This window comes from Meles meles, chromosome 10 (genome assembly GCF_922984935.1).
Source record: "Meles meles chromosome 10, mMelMel3.1 paternal haplotype, whole genome shotgun sequence".
NCBI classification, from domain to species: Eukaryota; Metazoa; Chordata; class Mammalia; order Carnivora; family Mustelidae; genus Meles; species Meles meles.
This window is the reverse complement of record NC_060075.1, coordinates 56,812,190-56,834,358: the sequence shown is the minus strand read 5'-3', so window position 1 is coordinate 56,834,358 and position 22,169 is coordinate 56,812,190. Positions and strand designations below refer to the sequence as shown.

General features: G+C 34.4%; 1 pseudogene; it reads left to right on the top strand.

Moving 5' to 3' along the window:
- The first annotated feature begins 15,025 nt into the window (after window positions 1–15,025).
- Window positions 15,026–15,141, top strand: LOC123952312 (annotated as a pseudogene).
- The last annotated feature ends 7,028 nt before the right edge of the window (window positions 15,142–22,169 follow it).

Genomic DNA, 22,169 nt, shown 5'->3' with positions numbered 1-22,169 from the left:
CCGCTGAGCAGAGAGCCCAATGCGGGGCTCGATCCCAGGACCCCGAGATCATGACCTGAGCTGACGGCAGAGGCTTTAATCCACTGAGCCACCCAGGCACCTCTCTTTTTTTAATTTGTAAAAAACATAAAATGTTTGTAGTTTTGACACTTTTTCATGGGATATTAGATTGCTGACATTACATATTGTTTTATGTTTCAGTAGTTCGTTCATTTCAGTTGCTGTATGTACAATATTCCATTATATAAATGTATTTCATTCATTCATTGTCAAATTAATGGACCCTTGTATTGTTTTCATATTTTTGCTAATGTGAACAGTACTGTTGCAAACATTCTTATACATTTCTCCTATTGTATATGTATCTGTTCCATTTTTTTTCTAGCCCTAACACAAATATCACATTATCTTAGTTACTGTAGCTTTATAATAACTTCTAATATCTTATAAAGCAAGTGCTACCAATTTGCTCTTCAGTTGTATCTTAGCGTTTCATGGTCATTTGCTCTTTCATATAAATTTTAGTATCAACTTGTCAAGTTCTATAAAAAGACATCTGAAGTTTTTATTATAATTGAATTGAAACTATATATTTTTTAATTTAAATTTTAGGTAGTTAACATACAGCGCAATATTGGTTTCTGGAGTAGAATTCAGTGATTTATCACTTACAACACCCAATGCTCATCAAAACAAGTGTTCTCCTTAATATCCATCACTCATCTAGCCCAAGCCTCATAATTTCCTTCCATAAAGTCTCAGTTTGTGGGGCACCTGTGTGGCTCAGAGGGTTTAGCCTGTGCTTTCAGCTCAGGTCATGTCTCAGGGTCCTAGGATTGAGGCCCGCATTGGGCTCTCTGCTCAGCAGGGAGACTGCTTCCCCCTCTCTTTCTCTCTGCCTGCCTCTCTGCCTACTTGTGATCTCTCTCTCTGTCAAATAAATAAATAAAATCTTTTTTTAAAAAAGTCTCAGTTTTTTCTTTATCTTTTAGTCTCTTATGTCTTGTTTTCCTCTCTCCTTTTTTTATTTTCCCCTTCCCATATATTCATCAGTTTTATTTCTTAAATTCCACATATGAGTGAGATCATATGGTATTTATCTTTCTCTGACTGACTTATTTTGCTTAGCATAATACACACTACAGCATCCATATCATTGCAGATGGCAAGATTTCATTCTTTTTGAGGGCTGAGTAGTATTCCATTGTATATGTATACCACATCTTCTTTATCCATTTCATCAGTTGATGGACATTTGGGCTTTCTCCATAATTTGGCTATTGTTGATAATGGTGACAAAAACATTAGGGTGCATGTATCCCTTTGAATCTGTATTTTTGTATCCTTTGGGTAAATACCTAGCAGTGCAATTGCTAGATTTTAGGGTAGTTCTATTTTTATTACTTTGAGAAACCTCCATAATGTTCTCCAGAGTAGCTGCATGAGTTTGCATTTCTACCAATAGTGCAAGAAGGTCCTCTTTCTCCACATCCTCACCAACACCTGTTCTTTCTAATTGAAATTATGTATTAATTGGGAATAAGAATTTGCTCATGTACTTATGAAGGCTGGCAAGTCCAAAATTTGCAGTCAGCATCACAGTTCAAGTATGAGTCTGAACGGTAACAGACTGCTGTAGAAACAGGAAAATTCAGTACCTGTTTGATGTTGGGGAGGAAGAGCTGATATTCCAATGTGAACTATACCAGTCAGGAGAATTCTCTTTCTCAGCAGAGAGTCAGCCTTTTGTTTTATTTAGGACTTCAACAGATTGAATGAGTCCCACTGACATGAAAGGCATCTGCTTTATTCAGTCTATTGATTTAATGTTAATCTCATCCAAAACACTCTCACAGAAACACCCTAAATAACGTTTGACCAAATATCTGGGCACCCCATGACCCAGTCAAGTTAATAGGTAAAATTAACTCTCATATTCATCTACTGAGATTATCATATGACTTTCTTTGTCATGTGTTAATATGATGGCTGGTAATTTATTTTCTAATGATAAATCCTACATCATGGGTTATTTTTAAATACAAGAATTGAGGGGAGTTTTGGCTAGTATTTTATCAAGTTTTTACATTTATCTTTTTTTTTTAAGAAAGAGAAAAGTAGATTTAATTAGGAAAAAATCCATGGTAAAGTAGGAATTAAGCTCTCATTAAATAGTCATATTTAATTGCAGAATATATTTTTGTGTGTTTATCTTTCTAAGTGACATTTGCCTATAATTTTCCTTCCTCAAATTTCCTTTCTCAAATGTGCCCTCATCTACATTTGGGAATATAATTACTTAAGCCACTTAAGATGAGTAGAGGAGTGTCTTCTATTTCTCTCTATTCTGGAAAAAAATTGTATAATATCAGCTTTTTTGTTTCTTTCGTGTCTTAAGAACTTGACTGTGAAAACCATCTGGACCTAATGTTTTCTATTTGGGAAATATTTTAACTACTAACTCAGTTTCTTGTAATGGTTATCAAGACCATTCATATGTCTTGTATTTTAACAGTTTTAGTTAGTTACACCTTCTTAGGAATTTGTCACTGCTGCTGTTTTCACATTTAATGACTTACATTTCTTCATAATTTCCTCTTACTATACATTGTTTATGACCCTATCATTTCTAACAATGCTTATTTTTGTCTTCTCTCATTTTCTTAATCAGACTCAAAAAAAGTTTGTCAATATATGCCTTTTCAGAGATTCAAACTTTTGTTTTTTATTTCTCTGAATCATAGTCATTTTCTATTTCTGTAAAGGTCAGATAGTAAATATTTTCAACTGTGTGGGCCATATGGTCTCTATAACAACTACTCAACCCTGACATTGTGGTATGAAAGCAACCGTGTTCAATACTAAATGAATTGGTGTGGCTTTGTTCCAATAAAACTTTATTACAAAAACAGCCAACTGGCCCACAGACTGCAGTTGCTGACCTCTGTTCTGTTTCAGTAATTTCTGCTCTTATTTATTTTAATTATTTATACTTTCTTTGGGAGTTTTCTGTTATTTCCCTGGGCTATCTAGCTGGATATTTAATTCATTAATTTTTGGCTCTTTTAAAATGGTTTATTAGAAATAGCAAAATATTATTTAAAATGTAGTGCTTCACTTGAATTCTAGAAGTTCTGTTACATAAAAATTTATCCCTGAAAGTGCAGTTTAGTCCATCTTTTTTAAAAATGAATTAAGTAACTTTGTGGATAATTATTTTGAAAGTGCCAATAGGCACAGATCTTACTTAGTTCATTTCAGAGAAGGATAGTACTAAAGAACCAAAAGTGTCTAGCCTCAGAACACAGGATTTGCTACATGGTTCAAAGAGAAGGACAGACATCTTTAGGCAAAACAGTTCCTAAGAATGAAGATAGTATCTAACAGAAGTCACTAAACACAAAATAAGCAATCAAACAAAAAGAGCAAATAGACACATGGAAGCCCAGAAAATCAACAAGTTTGTATTGTACTTGTTGCAGGTTAGAGTCTCTGGAAATAGAGGCTGAGATGATGTTTTAGGGGATTAATACCTGTGGAAGGGAAAGGGAGATAACAGAACAGGCCAGAAGGGAAGTCAACCTTGGATGCAGCCTCTATAAAACTTAAGTCAACCTTACAAGGAGATCTGAAATTAGAACAGCCCTTCAGAAATATCTAGCATTGAGCTGAAATGGTCAAGCTTTTATCATCATACCTTCACAAGTCATTGGATGTGGGCTGCCTGGGGAAAAATATGGCGATAACCCAGATAGTCCTCTGTAGCTGAGGGAAACTTTGAAAGGGCTTACCCTGGAGGCTGTCTGCTGATAGCAGGCTTAAGTGTCCTCCCATGAAATGAAGTCTGAGCAGCACCATAGTGCTCCAACAAGCTCCTGATACCAGGTTAGACTCCACTGGCATGATTTTTGGAATACCATTCTAAAAAGATAGGGATATAGGTTTTGGTATAATTTTTCACATCCCTGAAGCTTCCTAGTAAGCCATCCACTAAAATGCTTCACATTAACTGCCAAGATTTTACCTGATCTAGAGATTGGAATCCCTGATTCTCCAGGATATTGGTCCTGTCTTATCGACAGTGCAGTGTTATTCTTGATTTAGTTTCTCCTTGTCAAGTATACGTGTGTGTATATTCTGACAAAGAAACAAAATGCCAATAAAGAATCATGATTACCTGATGAATCAGAAAAGATTGAACTTGCCAAATGAAGAAACCAAGATTTTTGTCATATTCCTTAGCTCTGAAAAATGACATCTGCTTTTTGAGATAAGAAAATTACACAGAAAATAAAAAAAACTTAAAAAAAAAAGAAAATTACACAGAATATACAAAGCTTTATTACAAGCATATTCAGGATGCATATAAACACACCAAGAAGTAGACTGAGCTATTGAGAGGCAAATAGGAGAATAGGTAAAAAGGTCATTGTCACATGTAATGTGTATTCATTCCTTTTAATAATGTAAAATCTAATTTTATAAGTTCATAATAAGCAAATGACTATTTTTTAAACTTTTTTACTATTTTCTACTCTTGGCAGTTGTGCTGATATTTTAAAGATGCAAATATCCTGTGATTTTTTTAGAATATTTGACAAGATGACATTATATTTCTGGGAAATGTTCTCCTCTTGTATTTTCTTGTTGTATGTGTGCACTGAAGAGACTCAATTGCAGGGAGAGGAGAAAGATTCATCTTTAAAGTCTTTTTCATACATCTTTGAAGTCTTTTTCATACATCTTTGTCTTTGAAAATTATTTATCCTCTTCGCCAAAGAAATGAAAGGTGGTATAGAGCATAGCTCAGAAAAAGCACAATATGTTTGCCTTCAGTGGCTTCTTCCAGGCTATAAACAGCTTGAGATAGTGTAAGTCAAGTGAAACACTATCTCTTAGGTGGATCCAAAACATTTAGCCTAGACATTTGTAATCTATATATTTTGTAAACCAGATTTCAGGTTTCTGACTTAAGAATCACCAGTATCTGTAGACATTAGTGGTAATACCAGTCAAAGAGTGTTCAGTGTCTTCTATTCCATGGCCAGAAAATATTTTCCTGTGTCTTTATGATTAATGTCACGGTGCAAAGTGCTTTGTACTGAACACAATGGGAATATTTGTGAACTCACTAATCTGTGAATTTCCACCATAGGCTTCATCACCTCAGAGTTTGCTTTTTGCTCCAATTAATCTATTTTTTCAATCATAAATTATTTTATAAATTGTATCAAACCTGAATAAAAATACTGGGGTGAATTATTCCAACAGTTGCCAGCTTGAGGCCCTTTTAAGGAGTGTTGCTGATCTCCCTATGTATTATTTTGCCTCTAGTGTACATCCTACTGTAACTCCAAATGTAGTTGTCTTGATGCATTTGCAGCCAGACTGACAAAAAATGCAGCAGTCATGGCCAATTTTCCCAGTTCCATTTTATGGAGTGTTAACTGAGAAGCATAATTTTGACCTTTTAATGATTGGGCCTTAGGTATTTTTCCCAAATAGCACTATTCAAGAGAGAGGAAGTGATTCCTATTAACCTATAGGACACACTTAATTGGGAAGACTGTCTAATTGAGACATCTTCCAGATACTCCTTTTAAACATAATGATGTATAATGGCAGTAACTGCCACTTAATTGGGAGAGTAATTCTGATATATCAGAAAGCAACCAAAACCATTGAAGGGTGTCGCTTTCCTATTAAAACAGTAAATTTCTTATAGGTTCACAAATTACACTTTTACTTTTCTAAACTCTCAATTCCTGTGATATTGGAGGTACTTCTTATTATTTTAGCCCCACTGCTACCTTGTAATTCCAGTTAATAAGAGCTGACCAATTTAATTAAGACAATTTTTACCTGGAATATTACCTGGAAAACGTAAGGGAACAGAATGAAAATCACCAAATGTCTATGCTGTGTCAGGGGCCATATTATGTACTTAAATGTGTGATATTTCCTTTGCTGTTCACAAGCTGTTATTACTCATATTTTAAAATGGAGAACTTGAAGCTCAAAGAGGTTAAGTAACTTGCTTGAGATTACATAGCAAATAGAAGTCCAGGTGAATTGCAAGCCTTAATCTATTTGGTTTTCCTTTGTACCTATGGGTTCTTTGGACTTTAACAAGGGTCAATATGGTGTTAGCATTGATCCACATTTTTTGAACACCCAAGGTGAATAAAGAGGAATAACAAGTTTGGATTCTATTCCTACACTTTTTCACTTAACAGTACCAAGTCTACTGGATGATTCATTTATTTATGGAAACAGTTCACATTTCCAACTTTTCACTCAATTTAATAGATGAAAGTGAAAATAGAAGAATATGACAATTAGGTTGAGGATTATACACACATACACACCACTCTACACTCCAGTTATCCCAGAGCAATAGCTATTATTTAGACATTTGCAATCTGTTCATCTACCAGAATTAAGGAAGAAAGGAAGGAAGGAAGAAAGGAAAAGGGAGGGAAGATGGAAGGAAAGAAAGGTGGAAGCAGTTTTCCATTGGAAAAATTGGGGGGAAAAAAATAAGTTTACCTGTCTGCATTGATCAAATTCCCCTGTAAAGTGCCTAGTTCTACATTTTGCTTTACCTTCATAGAGATATCTAAAATAAAGCCAACAATATTAATACTCAGTGTAATGTCTACAAAACTTTTGAAAGTAAGTCAACAAAATTTTCAAAATTTTTCTATCAATTTAAATTGAAGAAATGACACACATTATCTCCAATTATTATATTTATCAATTAGCCCAACTCATATGTAATGGACTACTTTAGATTCTCAGGATACACGTGATTACTCCTGATATTTTTTCTGATTAAAAAATATGAAATCTCAAATTTTGCTAAAGGATTTCACTTGGGATTTTGTGGTAATTAAATAATAGGAAGCAATTTTTTCTGTAAGGCTGAACAAAAATATTTATGTCTGAGTCATGCTGAGATTTATTTGTTTTTATAACAGAAAGCTTTTCAAAATAGTATAAATTATACTATTTCAAAATAGTATAAATTATTTATAACATAAAATAAATGTTAAATCTCTTTATCCAAAATAAGAAAATATTTAAATAGAAGGACTAGAATTCCTAATTAGTTTTCTCTAGTTCATTCCTAGCTTTATATTTTTTACTGAATATTTTCGACATACAAAATTCTGTAAATTTAAGGTATACAGCATGCCAATTTGATACTTATATTGTGACTATGATTGTCGTTGAAGTAATATTTAGCACCTCTATCACATTACATGTTATTCTTTCTTTTTAGTGGTTGGAATAATTAAGTTTTAGTTTCTTAGCAGACTAAGCATACTTAGAGGTACATTTAGAACTTAAGCAAACAAAGGTTCTTATAGGAAAACATTTTCCTGAAAAATATGACTCCTTTAAATAAATGTTGCTTAAAAACAATTATATATATGTGTACATGTGTATGCATAAATTATATATTTTCTTTCTTTCTTTCTTGTTTATTCGGAATTGGTATTAGCTTCCAGTCACTGCCCTGTGTCCAAGTTCACGCCTGTATCTATTCCAGTCCCTCCAAGTAGAGCTTAAACCTTCTTGATTATAAACATTCTTTTTCTTATTTTACCTCTTTAAATATTAGAATCCACCAGGGTGAGGCTTTGACTGTTTGGTCTTCATTGTCCCATTATTCTTTGCGGAGATGCAGTTTCTCCTCAGCTGAGATTACATTTAGATAGATAAATAGATATATAGATATAGATATAGATATCTATATATATGTGTGTGTGTAAAACAGAAGCGTCTATGTTCATTTAGGTAAATTAAAATAGAGAGTAGGTGACTTTCTATATTGTGTATTTCAGCATTAGGACAAAGGTCATCTGACTAACTTGATCTGGTATATCAGTACTGTCACAATACTATGCCGTATTTAATCAGAGGCATATTTTGAACATGCGTTCTGTGTAAGATAATGGGTGTAAAAACAAACATTCTTTCTTGCTGATAAGTCTATGGGGCAAGAGAAGAGATAGGAAAAGACAAATTGGGGTCCTTTTTTCACTGACTGGCGGTCAAACTAGTCCTTCAGACATGAGTATTTGGCAGACATTTTCTCCAAAATTACCAAAATGAGCCTGTCGCTCCAAAACACCCAAAAATGAAGTCCAAAGAGGTTGAGGAAGAAATAGATTCCACTTGAAGGAGTATAAAAGATGGCTCTGGGATTTCTGGCTTAACATCTTGAGTGTATTGGGCAAGAATTACAGACTATTACTATTGAACTCTAGCTTTCAGCCTTCAAAATTTCTACCTAAAATCACAAGTCAGGAAGTTCTTGGTGTTCTGTGATTAAAACATAGGACAGCATGAGTATCAGAAAACATCTGTTTGAATCAACAAATTTCACAGGTGAAGATGTGCCCATATCATAACAGAACTCAAACTGGAATCTGGGTTTTCTGACTCTTGACTCTGCATTGGGTTTTGTTTTGGTTTGTTTTGGTTTGGTTTTTAGTAGGCTCCACATCCAGCCCCACTGTGGGGCTTGAACTCATGACTCTGAGATTAAGATTTGAGCTTAGATCAACAGTCAGACCCTTAACCAACTGAGCCACTCAGATATCCCAAATCTGTAGATTTTAGGAATATAAAGAAAAATGATACCTTAAATTTTTTATCCCAGGGAGACCAAGAGATCCATTTCATACTAAATTATCAGGATAGTTTTGACCAGGGCACCTGCGTGGTTCAGTCTGTTAAGTGTCTACCTTTGGCTCAGGTCATGATCCCGGGGTCCTAGGATCAAGCCCTATCTCCAGCTCCCTGCTCAGTGGAGAGTCTGCTTCTCGCCCTTCCTCTCCCTCTGCCCCTCTGCCCCTGCTCATGTTCTCTCTCTCTCTCAAATAAAAAAATAAAATCTTAAAATATAGTTTTGACCAATGTAAATGTTCAGCAATCTTAATTAAATTCACTGGATACATCAGAGCTAGATTAACCAGAAGAGACTGGCTTTTCCATATGAGATATTTTAAAGAAGAATGTCAAACATCACTTGTGTGTGCAACCTAAATCCTATTTCATTAATTCCATCTGCAGACACTTTTCCTATAATGTGTAAGTCACTTTTCCCTCTTAACTGTATTACATACACCCCTTTTTTTAGACATGGCAGTACTATTTCTCTCAAGTATTATTATGATAGTTCATTTCCATGCTCCAGTTAATAGGTCACAACAGTGGTACAATATACTATCCAGAAAAACTTGATTCTCCACATTAAAAGAAAGAAACAGGGTGTGGGTAATTCAAAATGGTGACTAATCCAAGAGACATTTAAATTTGTAATGTGTTTTGTGCTAACATTAAACATGGACATAATTGTATTTTGAAAGTTCTCCTCAAACAAATGAAGTCACTCTCTAAACATCTCCGTTTTCTTTGTTTTTGATGCTTAATTATCCATACCCTATCTCACATCCTCTCTTTGGTGTACTTCAGTATAGTCATGTCTAAACCCTTCAAAAGAACATTTATTTTAGAAATATAAAGAGCCTGATAAATTATATAGTTGAGATATAGCAAATATCTAATTTGAAAGTATTTTCTATCCTTCCAACCTTGGCAGACATCTCTTACTGATCATGGTACTTTTGACCAATGGGCCTAAGTTCCACTTCAGAATTCTTCTCAACACAACACTCCCAGACATCTGCATTGGACTAACACATGATATAAACCCATTTGAAACTCTGATCTAGACATTGCCACCAACAGTCCCACCAAGGATGCTCACTCTATCTGGTAACAGTTGGCTAGCTACACCTCTAAGTCTAGAATGCAAAACTCTTCATTCCAAATCTGTTAAGGCCTTTTGTAGCATCTTAGTATCAAGAGTTTGACTTCTTTTGATTTAATATGAGTTAGTTGAGTTAACTCATTTAACATGCGTTGTATGAGTATACATAACATAACTGCTACCTGTTAAAATGATAATAATACTTGATTCTAAAAATTTACCATGCATACAATTACAGTGAATCCATGTTATTGTTTATCTTAAGTCATTCTTAATTTTGTCATGCTTTCATTTTTTTGAGCTAAATATGTGGCTTTTTCCCCAGTTTTATTAAGACATGGTTGACATACACCACTGTGTATGTTTAAGATTTACAGCATGATAGTTTAATTTATATATAATGTGAAATGATTACCATAATCAGTTCAACTAACATACAATAAAAAGAAAAGAAAGAAAAAAAATTTTTCCTTGTGATGAGAAACCATAGATAGGATTTTCTCTCTTAACAACTTCCCCATGTGTCCTACAACAGGGGTTGCTAGAGCAGTCAAGCAAGTAAAAGAAATAAAACATATCAGAATTAGAAAGGAATAAGTTAAACTATCTCTATTTGCAGATGACATGATTTTATATATGAAAAATCCTAGAGGCTCAATCAAAAAACTGTTAGATCTAATCAATGAATTCATAACATTGTAGGATACAAATTAACATGTAAAAATCAGCACTTCTTCTATACAGTAAGAACAAATTTTTTGAAAAAGAAACAAATCAATCTCACTTACAATAACATGAAACACAGTAAAATACTCAGGAATAAAGTTAACTAAGGAGGTGAAAATTCTGTACTCTGAAAACTATAAGACATTGATGAAAGAAATTTTTTTAAAAAACCAGAATAATGGAAAGGTACCCTGTATTCAGGGATTGGAAGAATTAATATTGTTAAAATGTCAATACTAACAAAAGCCATCTATACATTCAATATACAATCTCTGTAATAGTGCAATGGCATTATTTACAAAGATAGAAAAAAACTCCTAAAATTTATATGGAATCACAAAAGACCCCAAATAGCCCAAGAAATCATGATAAAGAACAAAGCAGAAAGCATCACACTTTCTGATTTCAAGCTATACTATAAAGCTATAGTCATCAAAACAGTATGGTATCAGCATAAAAACAAATAAATAGACCAACAGAATAGAATTGAAAGCCCAGAAATAAACCCAAGCATACGCAGTCTATTACTATTTGAGGGAGTCAAGAATACTTAATGGAGAAAAAAAACAATCTTTTCAATAAGTGGTGCTGAGATAATTGGATATTCATATGTAAAAGAATGAAACTAATCCCCTATCTTATATCCCTTACAAAAATTGACACAAAATGGATGAAAGACTTAAATGTAAGACCTGAAATCATGAAACTCCTAGAAGAAAACATAGGAATAAAGCTCCTTGACATGAGCCTGGGTTATGATTTTTTGGATATGACACCTAGTGCACACATAACAGAATCGAAAATAAACAAATGAGATTATATTAAACTAAAAAGCTTCTGCACAGCAAAAGAAATGATCAGTAAAGTGAAAAAAACAGTCTAGAGTTGGGAAAAATGTTTGCAAATATATATATGATATATATAGATATTAAACATATATCTGATAAGGAGTTAATATTCAAAACATATAAAGAACTACTACAACTCCACAGCAAAAAAAGCAAATGGGCAAAGGACCTGAATAGACATTTCTTCAAAGAAGATATATGAAAGGCTAACAGGTACATGAAAAGATACTAAATATGGGTTCATATTGTCAAAGAGCATTATTATAACTTCTTGCAAATTATTTTTTCATCTAATTAACATATTTTACTATTAAAAGACCTTAAAGATATTTAAAACCCAGACCCAATCATCACTCCCACAAATACATCTACTTGAACTATTTAGCTGGGTTTAGCAGAGATAGGCTAATTGGGAGCCAAATCAATTTCCTCTCTCTCCTGGGCACACAGCTAAGCTAGTGCTACTCAAAGGCCAGTCCACTTCTAGAAGCTTGCACCAAAATGTAAATCTACACACTGCTTCCCTCATCAAGAAAAGTGTTACCATACTCAACAGTGTCCTTAGTGACAGCTGATTTGCATCCAGAACAAGTACCTTGTCTTACCAAAGATCAGTAACACTGAGTTTTAGATGGGCAGCCAGTCAGAGAACCACAATTTGAATACCATTTACCTGGACTATAGTCTCCCTTGTAGGAAGATCTCACCACTGGCATGTGGTTGAAAAGGAAGCCCACCACTTCCAGGGCTGCAGATAAAAATCTCCGATGCTTTTCCCATCATGTAGTGACTTTGGAAGCAATGTGGTTGAAGATGATGTAGTTCGGTCAAGAGCCTAGGTCCCTTAATTTGCCTGCATAAACACTTACATTGGACTCTATGTGGGAAAAATATAAATTGCTATGTTAAATCACTTGATCATCTATTGTAAGTGTAACCTTAACCATTGGATTACATAGTAACTATGTTTACACATCAAGATCTTCAGTCAGAAATAATCCATTTTACAAATCATTTGGCTTTTTTTTTTTAAGATTTTATTTGTCAGAGAGAAAGAGAGAGGCAGAGAGAGAGAGAGAGAGCACAAGCAGGGGGAAGGGCAGGCAGAGGGAGAAGCAGGCTCCCCTCTGAGCAAGGAGCCTGATGTGGGACTCTGATCCCAGGACTCTGGGATCATGGCGAGCCTAAAGCAGCAGATAAACCGAATGAGCCACCCAGGCATCCCAGGCTTTATTTTTTTAATGATTCTCTAATTTTCAAAAAAAAGTAAGCCAGAGTCTAATAAATTAAGTTTAAATTTTAAGCATTTTCTTATTCATGAACATCACATTTTATTTTATTGTTTTTTAAGCCCTAAGTAAGACTCATTTTTTGTAAGCAGGTCTTGCCTATCAATTTGCAATTGGAACAAGTCAATTACAAATGGCTTGATTTGGATATATGCCCCAATTACTTTTCCTTGGAAACCACTCTTATCTATAGGCCTTATGTGTAAGGAGTTTGAGTATATCTCTATCACCTAGAATAAACTAGGCTCTGGATAACTGTTGGATGATTGATGAAATGAAAGTTGTCATTTTTCATATACACATTATCAGTACACCTTCTATACTGAGAAAATTGTTCATTTTAAGATATCGATCACCACCTTTTATGCTTATATCTGCATTTGCATCTATGACTTTTTGCCCAATGTAATACAAAACATCTTTTCTTGATATTAGAACTCTATATAGAGCCCTCATTCTGCAAATTGTACCTGTTGCCTATTAGAATACAAATAATAATAACCAAAATTTATTGTGCGTCAGAAGCCAACTAGGTGGTTTTAAACCACTGTCACTAATCCTCATAATAACTGTTCCAACAGGCATTATGAGGCCATGCTGTGGTGAAAAACTAGGGATTGTTGAGGGTACCTTGTCGAAACTCACAATGTAAGTAAAGAAAAGCTATAACTTGTATTCTACAGGCCATAATATTTCTGTTATCTCATTCTACCAAGCACACTGACGGACATATCTTGTACATTTCTATATGTCTTTAAGGTGATTTTACTGCACATGTTATTTGTAATCAACACATTTAATTCCACTATTCCACAGCCTGTGAAACAAGCTGATTTCAAATGTTTGCTGTATGATGAATACTTCCTCTTCAGCATGAAACTAGGTGTGTTCTAAGACCTCACTATAGAGATCCTGTTTATTGGTCAGAATTTGTTAACAATATATTTATTGAAGGAACCAGTAATTCTTGTGTGATAGGTCCAATCTCTGACAAAAAGAAGAGCAAGACATTAGTTTCTTAACCTTCAGCCTTCTTGCCAGGCTCTTAACACAGTTGAGTTATTAAGAGGCTGGGCTCTGAAGCAGAGTCAGTTTCCACACTCAGGTATTCCATTTACTGGTCACGTTGACCTTGAACCCGTTTCATAAGCTCTGTACTTATCATTTTCCTCAACTTCTTATTTCATGGAATTGATTTGATGATTAGATAAATGAATTCATATAAACCAGTCAACAAGGTGATAAGCAAGTGCTAAATACTAAACAAATAGCAGTTATTACTAGTCTCAATTTCTTGTTTCCAATTTCTGGTTTTGCATCTCTGAATCACTGAAAACTATCCTGTGGCGTAGGAAGAAGATTATTGAAGCATATTTCATCAGGGGCATTTCCTCTTTGGGTAAATACACGGAACATGGGACTATAATACAATTAATCATAAAATGGGGAAAAATAACCTAGCTAGAGAAAAAAATTGAGAAATATGACAGGAATCCTAAGAGTGTTTTACGTGATATGTGAATTGATATGCATATCATAAACATCTATCCCTAATGAATATGAAAAAGTGTACAAATGAATAATTAATTTTAACAGTGTTGTTGTTATGAACAATTAATATCTGTGGGCCTCTGGCGCAGGAGTGGCTCAGAGGAAATAGGATCTACTACCTGAAATTCTAACATGGTATCTTTCAAACTACCTACTTTTCATTTTTTTCAATTTTTTTGTGTGTTTCTTTTATAATAATATCTAAAATGATGTTATAAGATTTTGGTGTTTTAAGTCCTTTTTAAATTATCTTGAATGCTTTAATCAATTAGAAAATTTAACATTACTTAAAATCACTCATGTTAACATTTTAGAGAACTCTCCCAATATGCTGCAGATCCATAAAAACTAAATATTAAACTAAATAAAAACTAAAATAAACATAAAAACTAAATAGAAACTGCTGTCCAAACTGACTGTACAATTTTAAGACAAACAAAAAAAAGGTCAAGAAACAAAGCAATGTCAAAATTTGACAGTTGGCAAGGTTTAGCATTTAAACAGTATCCACCCAATTAAACATTTTATTAAAAAAAATTTAGACAATAAATCCTGCCATCTTGAAAAGATAATTCTTTTCCTGTTTCCTCCACATTGTAGAACTTGGTGCTCTGTAGTACAGGTAGAAGGAGTCAAACAGGAATTTGGTTTTTAATGTTAAGCACACCTAGATACAAACCAAATTTTTAAAGAGTAGTACTAGAAATTGTTGGAATTCTTCAATTAACCAGGCATTTAATATCTTAATGAAATTAGTCCTTTCATGAGCCCCAAACAAAGCAATTTGGACAAATCATCTAAAATGTTTTTATAATATACCAACTCAAATTGCTTCTCGGCCTTTTGGCTAAGATCAAGTGTAATATACCAACTCAAAATTTTATGGTTATAGCAAAAGAATTTTGTATAGAGTATATTTTGCATTGCTATAAACATAACTTTCATTGGAATGCAAAGTAATATAATTGAAATAACACAAAAAATGAAAAAATACCCATAATTATGCCATATTTTTAAGTCTTTTTTCTAGAAATACTTAAAAAATGCATAGCTAAGATTAAATATACTAACAATTTTGCATTTTACTTTTTTCACTTATTATATCATAATGCTTTCAATATCATTAAAAATTCTATCTAAAAATAATTTGTTACATAATATTGCAACATATGGATGAGTGCTATAATTTATTTGTTTTCTAATATAGGATGTTAAAGATTATCCTATTCTTGATATTATAATTAATTCCTTTTCAAATATCTTTAAATGTAAATTCTTATTCACATGTCCTCAAAAAAAATTTTTAAACACCCAGAAAGCTAGTAACTATTATTATTGGCCCAAAAGGGAATGGGTCAATATCACTGATATGCCCTTCAACATTATTTAGCAATCAGGATACCTTTGCTAATCTCAAACACAAGAGTTGGAACTTTTTAAAATCTGCATTAGAAGTGGGGTTGAATTCTTTTTAGTTATATTTATTTTATCTACTACCCATTGCTTATGATTGCTTATGATCTTGATTCCCTTTTTTTTCAATAAATTGAAAATACTCATATAAAGAGAGTAAGAATTTGGAGCAAATTATTATGTGATCCTCTATTTAGAAGTTATGCCATTTGAGTCAAGGACATGGTTAGATTTTCTTCAATTAAAAAGCATGAATACTATATATAAAACACAGATAAGAAGATGGAGAGAAGAAGGCAGACCAACTGCTAGCATTAAGACCCAAGGAATGGACAGAATGGTATAAGTGGAGGTCTACTGGGAACCCCCTTCCCTTATCCACTGGTGTCAATGGAGTCCAGTGTAGACTCTCGACTTCCACTGCCGTCTGGCAGTAATAATGTGGCAGCTTCCTTCACCCAGTGTAATGGTATCAGAGAAGGCCTTCTAGAACACAAGAATTAAACAAGATCCGAAGTCTTCTAACACAGTACCCAAAACATCCGGATTTCAATCAAAACTCACATGTCATGCAAAGAATCAAGGACATCTCAAACTAAGAAAAGACAATCAACAGATGCCAACACCAAGATGACACAAAGGTTGGACGTATCTAACAAAAATTTTCAAGCAGCCATCACTAAAATGCTTCAATGAGCAATTACCAGAAATACACTAGAAACAAATACAGAAAGTCTCAATATTGAAATAGAATATATGAAGAACTGAATGGAAATTTTAGGAATAAAAATTACAATAACCAAAATTTAAAATCTCAGTGAATAAGATTTGGACCCATCTCCAAAATGTAAAGAGATTAGAAATCATCACTCCCACCCTTAAACCAAGAAAAAATAAACTAAACAAACAAACAAACAAAAAACAATGACTTTGGAAAGCCAAGAGGAAAGAAAAGAAAAAGAACAATTCCTAGTTGGGATGGGTTTAATGTTTAATGTTAGTGTAAAACTTCACCCTAAAGACCTATTTACCTCAGGTCCTGTTACTGGATACATCATATCCAGATACCAATAACAACAACAACAAATCACAGAGCATGACAAAAAGATAAAAATCCACAGTCTGAAGAGACAAAGCAAGCACTAGAACCCAACTCAGATATGACACGGATTTTGAATTATTGAACAGAAGAGAGAATTTAAAGCAACTATAATTAATATGTAAGGACTCTAGTGGAGAAAGGAGATGACATGCAAGGTAATGCAAGCAAAGAGAAAGAAACTTTAAGAATGAAGGAAATATTAAATCAAAAACACTGAATTTTTTTTATTTATTGATGTCCGTATTATTGATGCTTATTCTTTTTTTTTTTAAGATTTATTTATTTGACAGAGAGAGATCATGAGTAAGCAGAGAGGCAGGCAGAGAGAGAGGAGGAAGCAGGCTCCCCCGCGAGCAGAGAGCCCGATGTGGGGCTCGATCCCAGGACCCTGAGATCATGACCTGAGCTGAAGGCAGAGGCTTAACCCACTGAGCCACCCAGGTGCCTCTGTTGATGCTTATTCTTTCCTAGTTTCTCTCTTCTACTTCATTTGGAATTAGTTCACTTTTTTTCTGGTCTTCTTTACATGGATCATGGAGTTTAGATCTTACTTCTTTACAAAAATAATTATTGAAAAATGGAACTCCTCCTCTGAACACTGCTTTAATGGGATCTCACAAATTTTTACATGTTGTGTTTCCATGCTTATTCAGATCACAGTATTTTCTAATTGTTATTTGTTCTTTGACATATGGGATTATTTAGAAGAGGATTGCTTAGTTTTCAAACATTTCGCTATTTTTGAAGTAGTGTTTGTTATTCAATATCAATTTAATTCCATTGTGGTAAGAATTAAGTATAGAATCTATGTGATTTCAATTCTTTTACATTTTTGAGGCTTATTTTATGGTTGAGAATAAGGTCTTTCTTGGTGAATGTTCCATGTACTCTTGAAAAGAGTATATATTCTACTGTTGATGGTTACTCTGTTTTATTAACCATCACTTAGTTGACAGTGTTTTTTAAGTCTCCTATATCTCTACTGATTTCCTGTGAACCTTTTCTGTAAATTATTGACATTTTCAACTACAACTGTGGATTGCTGTTTTTCTGCTTTCAGTTCTGTCAATGGTAGAAGCAGATATGTTGAAGCTGTGTTTTTAGGTGCAAACACATTTTGAAATTTTAGGTCCTCTTGATGTAATTAACCCTTTTATTAGTATGGAATAGCCCCTCTTTATTCGTGATAACACTCCTTGTCATTAAGTCTTCTTATTAAGATAGTAATACAATCACTACAGTACTTAAGTGTATTCATGGTATATCTTTTTTCCTTCTTTTGCTTTTTATAATTCTTCATATAATTCATATAATTCATAAAATCTTCATATAATTCTTCATATAATTCTTTTCTTCTAATTTGCATCATAGTTAGATGTATATACTTAATTCACTCTTATAATCTCTGCCTTTTCTTTTTCTGAGTCCCTTTCCAAAAATGTATTTTGGGGACGCCTGCATGGCTCAGTCAGTTAAACGTCTGCCTTCGACTCAGGTCATGATCCCATATCCTTGCTCAGCGGGGAGCCTCCTTCTCCATCTGCTGCTGCTCCCCCTGTTTGTGCACTCTCTCTCACTGTCTCTCTCTTTGACAAATAGATAAAATCTTTTAAAATAAATAAATAAATAAATAAATAAATAAATAAACAAAATTTTGGATTTTTTTTCTAAAGATTTGTTTGAGAGAGAGAGAAAGAGAGTGAGCAGGGGAGAAGAGAAGATGAGAGAGAATCTTAAGCAGACTCCCTACTGAATGTGGAAACCCACACTGGGTTTGATCTTCGGACCCTGCATCATGACTGAGCCAAAATCAAGAGTCCAATGCTTAAATGACTGAGCCAACAAAACACCCCTATTTTGTTTTTTGTTTTTTTGAGAGGGAGAAAGAGAACATGTGTGTGTGCATTTGCATGCACTTGGGGGGGGGGAAGAGCAGAGAGAGAATCTTAAGCAGACTGCCCGATGAGTATGGAGCTAGGTCTCACCACCCTGAGATCATGAACTAGGTCAAAAGCAATAGTTGGATGCTTAACAGAGTGAGCCACCCAGGCACCCCAAATCTCTGCCTCTTCTTTTGAATGTTTAGACTCTAATTAATGTAATTACTAATATATTTAGGTTTAAATCTGTCATCCTATCTATTTTCCTTTTTTTTTTTTTCTCTTTTCCTGCTTTGTTTAAATTCATTATCTCCTAGGTTGGCCCAATAGGTATACATCTTTTAGTTTTGGTTTTTGGTTTCCTTTATCTTTTTTTCTCCCTTCCTTTCTTTCTTTTCTTTTCTTCTTTTTTTAAGATTTTATTTATTTATTTGACAGAGAGAGAGATCACAAGTAGGCAGAGAGGCAGGCAGAGAGAGAGGGGGAAGCAGGCTCCCCGCTGAGCAGAGAGCTCAATGTGGGGCCCAATCCCAGGACCCTGGGATCATGACAAGGGTTTTTTTTTTTTTGTTTTAATTTTCTAACAGTTGCTCAAGAATTTACAGTATGCATCTTTAACATTGGAGTCTGTCATCAGGTAATATTATACCACATCATGTAAAAAAGTAAAAGCTTTACAGCTTTTTGCTTCTATTTTCCATTCCCATTGTACATACTTTGTTGTTGACTGAATTTTGTTGCTTCCTTCAAAGAGTTCTGAACTTTGTTCTGTTTGGCAGTTAAGTATTCTCAGATCAGCTTATTTCATTTTTTTTTTTTTTTTTATTTGACAGACAGAGAGAGAGAGACAGATCACAGGTAGGCAGGGAGGCAGACAGAGAGAGGAGGAAGCAGGCTCTCCGAGGAGGAGAGAGCCAGACGTGGGGCTCGATCCCAGGACCCTGGGATCATGACCTGAGCCGAAGGCAGAGGCTTTAACGCACTGAGCCACCCAGGCGCCCCAGATCAGCTTATTTCAAATTTTAGTTTTAAGTTACATTGTGGAAGGTCTAAAGCATCGTTTACGTTATATCTAGTTCAGCTTTACTATTAAGGCAATGTATTTTAATATTTAGTGCTGGGCATTAAACCGAATGTCCCAGGTGTTCAGCAAGATCTCTGTCTAGTTGGAACACAGATATCCAACACTCCCCAGTAAACTCTTGGAATTGTTCAGCTTACAGCTTCCCAGTACTTCCAAGCCTGACCTCATGAAGCTCTGTCCTATACAAGCATGGTTTAGTAATTCCAGACTCCAGACACCCCCTATGCGGACTCCTATGCCCCCCTTTTTTTTTTTTAGCTACATCCTCTCTGGTACCTTGTATTGTCAGCTGCCTCAGGCTCCCAGAACTCTCACTTCCTTTTTTCTCTGCTGAGGAAGATTATTCCTTTCTTCTTGGGCTCCTCCTCCCTGCCTCATTTTCTAGAAAAGTTCAGACAGAAAGCTGATGCACTGTTTCCCTTCTCTCAAAAATCACAGTCCTGTATTATCTGCTTTCCAACATCTGAAAATGAAGGCTTCATATATTTTGGTGACTTTTCTAGTTGTTTATAGCAATGAAGCAAAACTGGGACTAATTTCTTTTTCATGGTAGAAGCTGAAGTCTATGAATTTCCTATTTTTGTTATCTGTAGTGTAATAGAGTGGTATGAATCCCAACTCTACTAATGCTTAGCTATGTGACGTTGACTGCTTTATTTAAATTTGGTGGACTTCTTTTTCCTCATCAGTAAAAAGGATATAAAAACACCTAAATCACTAGTCTGTTCTGCTTCTTGAGTTAAACATGTTAATAAACACATCTAGGAGGAGCATCTGAAGGTTAATTTTCTACCTCCTTCCAAGAAAAGTGACTACAAAACAAAACCATTTCATTAAATAGAACATTAATTAAAAAATATAAAAAGCAAAATGTTATGATATGTAAAATGTAAATTGTTCCTTAGTGCTCTGATTGATGTCTTCAAAACACATGCCAGATGGTGATTAAAATCAGTATCCTAAAGTCACACCTCTTTGTGGTGTCAGTCAGTCAAGTTCTTGCCTCAATCTGTTCATAAAGCTCCTGTTCTCTGGAGAGGCAGAAGCTTTATGCACAGACCCAGGCAAGTGTTCAATTCTCCCATTTGTGAACTTCACCACTTGCTGTCTGCAACCATCATCACTATTATTACCTCACTCTTCTTAAGTTTAATTATTACTAGCCATTCTGCCTGATTCTCTGCCCCAACTACAGAATCCAGAACACCTTCCTGGTTTGACCATTATTCCTATCTACTGATTCCCTGTTACATTATCTCCACACATATTCAAGGCTGAGCAGACAGTTCTGTACATTTGTGCCTCTTACCAAATAGAATCAATTTTGTGGAGACACACTTGGCTTCTGTAGGAGCATAGTCATCACATGGCTGAGATTTAGTAGAAGATGTGAAATAAAAGCATCATCTTGCACTTTCTCAAATAGCATCAATCTTGACATAAAATTGGGATCTCCCCAAAACCTCTTGAGGGGAAAAAGATCCACATCTTTAAGGATCAAAATCTAAAGTGTTCGTAATAGTCAACACACAATTTCTGAGCATCTACTATGTGCTAAGGATTTTTTTTTGTTTCTTTTTTTTTCCATTTTATTTATTTTTTCAGCGTAACAGTATTCATTCTTTTTGCACAACACCCAGTGCTCCATGCAAAACGTGCCCTCCCCATTACCCACCACCTGTTCCCCCAACCTCCCACCCTTGACCCTTCAAAACCCTCAGGTTGCCCCAACCGGAGCACTCGGCATCAGGGAAATACAAATCAAAACCACAATGAGATATCACCTCACACCAGTCAGAATGGCTAAAATTAACAAGTCAGGATTTTTTTTAGGTTCTAGAGGAACCAAGATGAACAGAATATAATACCTCAGGTTGAGGAAGGAGGAAAACAATAATATTTGGAAGGTGTCATAACTTGTAAAGGTAGTTAAGAAGGAAAAATATGAAATCAGAAAACAGAATTTACAGTTACCTTCTTACAGTGCTTCATAAATGCACAAGATCGATTTATACTTGGTATGATACTCCCATTCCAAAACAAGACAAAATAAAAAGTTAATAAAAATCCAAAGTTTCCTCTAACTTGTCAATTTCTATTATTTTTTTACCCACAAAAAACAACTGGTTGAGGAACTAATTTATATCTTGATGCATTATGAATTTAAACCCATCATTATTAAGATGCATTTAAGTAGCTTAAGTCCTTCTTGGTATCTAAATCTTTGCTGTTCGAAGTCACACAATATGAGATATAGAGCAATTAAATGGTAACAACAGTGAACCATAGCAACCAAGAAATCATAGTAGGGCTGCTCAAAGGAGAAAATGGCATCCTGCAAATCAGTTTATGATCAAAGTAAGAATCTATAAAGCCTTTAAAAACCTCATCATCATAGTATCACATTATTAGTCTTCTCTTAGATTCTTCAAAGGCCATAAAACAATACAAAATAATAATTATAACAACATATTGGTCAGTTTGTAACATTT